The following is a 5282-nucleotide window of genomic DNA, read 5'->3' as shown; positions in this document are numbered from 1 at the left end:
CCAGGTAATTGGGACTTGGGATGATCAAATTTTTCCCAAGTTTTTTTTTTTTTTTTAAAAGGGTTTTTTTATTCAATTTTAAGCTTTATTGGGTGGATAACCCCTCAGTCCCCCTTTCGGACCTTTTTTCCAGGAAAAAATTGTACCTGAGAAACCCCTCCAGGGCTATGTTATCTCGCCCATTAAAGCAAAAGGTCCCCAACGACATTTTCCCAAAAATGATTTTTAACATTTTTCATTATTTTAATGTTATCTTTTAATCAGTAAAAATTCTCTGTGTATATGTTTTTTAAGACATATAAGGTTAAGTAAAAGGTACAATTAATTTTTTCCCATTTAGCAATAAAAAAGGGTAATAGTTAAAACCATTTAAGAAAAGGTAACCAAGGTAAAATGTACTTTTTGCATTGAATGACTATATAAGTTTTTGAAGCACTTATTTTTAATGCAAAAAGGAACATGTGTCACATGGTCCCTTTCTTCGCCACACAGAATTTCGACCCTTAAATTTATTTTAATATTAAATTGTTTGCTTGGTACCTTTTTAGTTTTTAATAATACACAATCTAGATGTTGATAAGGGACATCAAAATATAACAAATAATCCAAGAGAAATTGTTTCTGTTTAAAATTTGAGGAAATGATAACAGTGTGAATATAATGAAAATGTATAAATGACTTCTTTCAGCGAAAAAACGTGGATGAAAAAAGAAAAGTAATTGACTATACTCTTGGCCAACAAGATACATGGTGTATACTGGAAGGAGAAACATGGCAGGGAAGTGTACGATCTGCAACAGTAAACTAGACTATGATTATGATACAAAAATTAAAGTAAAAACAGCATAAAGAGTAATTTCCTAAAATGGAAATACAATACAAGAAAAAACTGAAAGAAAACAATACCTATCTCATGACTATGACTAAAAACATTTAAAAGATGTGGAAACTGGTAAACATTGAAATGTGAAACGAAGGGAAATAAAACCTGTTAAGCAACATACATATAGGAAGATCTTTTGTGAAAATTACAACCAAGTCATTTTCCAAACCCAAAAAAAAAGACCCAATGTTCATTATATATCACTGTACAATAGAAGAAGGCAGTAGGCACACTAGAATAGTGGAATCAAGGGCAAATATATTTGAACATCAAAATAAACAGAAGGAAAATTCCACAACAAGAAAAAGGTTAAAAAGTAAAGTTGGAGCAAAAAGGTGACACATGCGTTTATGTTGCATGTTTTAATCTCAAGGCCGTTGGTAAACAACCCCCTTGCTCATTTGAGTGAGTGCGCTTTACTATTCAAGAAAACTGTTGCTACACAACTTGACCAGTGTATTGCCTTATGAGACAAAAATGTTGTATTTCTTGTATGGGATAAAACCTACTGCAAATAGAAGGCATGTGAAATAGCTTCCTGGCTTAATAAAAAACCCCTTTTCTACTTGCCAGAAGTGGTAATGTCAAAATAAAGTCATATATTTTTCAGATTCAATACGGGGGACAAAACAGAAATTGATTCGTAGCTGCGTCTCTTCTTTTATATTATCACAAGTTCCAAGTTTAAGATAGATCATCACAAATTTCTTGTATTTGGGTTCACTCACAGATGGAGTGATAATTTGACTCTTGAAAGGGCAAAAGGAAAAATAACTCCTGTATAATTATGTATCATTCAGTTGTGTTCTCTCATATCACTGGTCAGAAAATCAGTCATACATTGCCTGTGCCAATTGAAATATTAACGCATGTTTTTGATTTCAAATACTTCCTTGAAAAACAGTGTCGCGGGACTCAAAAACATACATTGAAGGACAAAGAGTAAAATGACTACAAGGTAAAAGGGATAAAGGTACCAAAGGAAATACCCAAAAGTCCATTATTTTGTAAATTACAGTTTTCAATGCTGAAGATTTTAAATGGAAATAGAAAGTTCAGAATACAGAATCGTAGACAGAAAGAAAGAATCAGTGGAAGCAAATAGTGAACAAGATATGAAAGTTATAGATACCAAAAACCATCAGTTTCTTTTTCAAAAAGAAAAATGACTTGGTTATACTTTGTGTGCAAAGGAAAATTATCCCAAAAAAGAGTTCCATAATTATAATGCCACTTTAGCCAACATACAAGAAAAAGAAAAGAAGTTATGTCACAATCAAATCGGATGAGAATGATTCTGATTTTTGACTAAGAAATGTAAAGAGATTTTGACATAGGCATTGAGATTGATCAACAGAGGAAGAACTTTCAGAGCATGCAGTTTAATAAGTTGTATCAGATGTTTAACTGAAAACACAAGAATTTCATATTATTATTTTTGCATCATTTGTAGAATAAAACTGTAATTTTTTGTTAATATTTTTGGGCCGACAAAAAGGTGCCAAATGCCATAGTGGTTACCTTTTTTTTGATATATTCGACAGAAATGGTTAAAAATCATCAATGCAAAAAGGGGACCAAGCGATCAATATGGTACCTTTCTTGGCATTTGTTGGTTAAAAATATTTATTAGTGGCGAAAAAAGGAACCATTTTTCCTTTAATTGAATTAATTATCACTAAATTAAAGTGATAATATAAGCTTTCCAACTTTTTGAGTATGTACATTCAAATATTATCTAAATATATGTGAAGTTTCTTTGCCATGGTGTAAAAACCTGATTTGATATGGAACTTCAAATCTTTAAACGCGATTTTCTCGAAAACATGAAAATGTCACTTGGTACCTTTTTGCTTTAATGGGGCGATCTATACCACTAGCCCACAAATATTTATCTTCCATTCTAATGTAATACATGAACAACATCAATTTCATATGAGATAGATCGGTACACTGATCGGTACACTGAGCTTTTATTTGATTTAACCACTAACATTGAAGCATGTTCTTAAGTAAAAAAAATATATTGTGATTCTTTCTGTAATCCAATAATCTGATAATTTGAAGTAGAAAGATCAGGGTCATGCTGACATCTTCATGTATGCATTGTTCATTTACAGATTTCAATATTAAAATGTTAAATTTGAACTTTTTAAGTATGGTAAGATTGCAAGGATGTGCAGACTGGCCTGTTTATATACTGGTGGCATGAACAATTAATTACTCTTGCTAATATTATGAGGTTTACATTTTTGATAGATTCAGAAAATCTTACTATCACAGAAAAAATGTACTCTGTAATAATATTTACAGAAACACACACAGTCTGTACTTATCAAAGGCGAATAAATGGGTTAAAATTACTGGAGTCTATGCATATCTTAGCTCCAGCAGTATAGGTGGTTTTCAGCCCTGGTATTGATTTAAGTTTGTAACATCTGGGGATAAGCCAAAATAATCTTTTCTGTTTCTGCACCATATGATCTTAATTGTGTTTGTGCACAGTAAACAAATGGTCAGTAAAATTGGGCACCCCGTAGAAAAAGGGGAAGTTTCTTTAAAAGGGGTTTTGTTATTAGAAAAACCCCCCAAAAAATTTTAAACCCCCCTTTTGGGGAATTGAATTTAAAGGGAAATTTCGAAAAATTTTAAAAGGGGAAAATATAAATTGGAAAAATTAAAATAATTTACCTTTCTTTATGGAACCAAAGGAAGGGGGGAAAATTTTGAGAAACCCTTTAAAAAAAAATAAAAAGAAGGGGAAATTGGGTGGTACTTCCCGTTTAATTTTGTCAAAAAATAACAAAAAATGGGGCCCGAATTTATCAAAAATTTTGTCTGAAAACCCCAAATTTTTTAAAACCCCTAACCTTTTAAAATTTGTGTAAAAAAAAGGTTTCATTGGGTTTGAAAATAAAACCTTTGTTTTTTAAAATTAAGAAAAAAAATTAAATGTGAACCTTTGTAAACCCTTTTAAAAACCCTTAAAAAAGAAAAAAAAAGGGGAAAGTTTTTTTAAAATTGGCAAGAATTCAGCTTGTCCCAAAAATTTTCAAAAATTCGAAAGTTTTCCCCCAAATTATTTGCCCGGGGGAACAGGGGGAAAAAATAGAAAGTGTCCCGGGGGTTTTAGGGTTTACAGGTTTCCTGGGGGGATATTACTTTTTGGGCCATGAAAAAGGGTTATTAAAAAAATTTTTTTAGGGGGAAAGGGTTAAAAATTTAAAGGCCCAAATGGGTTTTTTTCCCAAAATTTGGGCCCTATAAGTTACCGGGTTTCCCCATTAATTTTTAAATTTTAAAAATCCCCCAATGAAACCAACTATCAATCTTAAAAAAATTTTTCAGCAAAACGGGTTTTGCCCGGGTAAACTTTTTGAAACCTTTTTTTGGTGGTTCTCCTTTTTCCCCTTGGCCCCCCAATTAAAAATTCCCTTTTTCAAACATTTTTTCAAAAAGGGAAACAGTAATTTTTTCTGGCCAGGGAAACCAGCCCCCTCATAAAAATGTTTATTTCCAAAAACACTTGAAAAATTTAAATTTATTTTAGGAAATGTAGAAAGATATTTCATTTTGAAAAGCATTTGACATTAAAACTTAATAAAAATAGGATTTTTCGATTTTTAAATGCTTTCCCGGGCCCAGCAAAAATCCCAAGGGGTTTAAAATATAGAAATTTTTTAAATTTTTTTTCCCCGAAAAAAATTTTTCCCGTTTTAGTAATGGGAATGGGGCCATTTATGTCCCTCTTTCTGCTAAAAACAGACAAGTAACAACCAAAAATAACTGATCAATATTCTGTTCCTCTAAACATGTAATTAATATTTTATGCATAATATCAATTATTGCTCCATAAATTTTTATCTCTATCTCTGATATACATTTTGCCCTGATTAAATTCATTATAAAAATTTTAAAATTAATAATAGGATTTTACCCCTCACCGCCAATTCATTTAAACAAAATATTTAACTCATTCAGCTAATATTTTTAGATTTTTTTATCATATATAAGATTTTTGTTTCAAGTTGATTTCCTAAAAATTGAATTATGTATATATCTAATTAAATTGCTGCAAGATTAATTGGCTTATTAAGATATCCCTTAATCAAATATATGACATTTTTACCTCATTAAGCCTTATAAGATTTTACCTGAATAGCCAATTGCTCATTCAAAGATTTTTGGCCCAAATTTGCTGGCTTACAGATTTTACCCAAATTGCTGGCCGTAAGAATTTAACCTCCCAATTGGGCTTCAACAACTTATAACAATCATTTGGGCAAGTGTTTGCCGCAAACTGATATTGTTTCTCACAAACCCTATATATCTTAGTATTATAGCAAAAACACGAACAGACTGACATAATTGGACACTGGTAAAATTATAATATACTTAC

The sequence above is a fragment of the Ruditapes philippinarum genome, unplaced genomic scaffold (genome assembly GCF_026571515.1).
Source record: "Ruditapes philippinarum isolate M1 unplaced genomic scaffold, ASM2657151v2 ctg5053_1_1_1_1, whole genome shotgun sequence".
NCBI lineage: Eukaryota > Metazoa > Mollusca > Bivalvia > Venerida > Veneridae > Ruditapes > Ruditapes philippinarum.
This window is presented reverse-complemented; position numbering follows the sequence as displayed.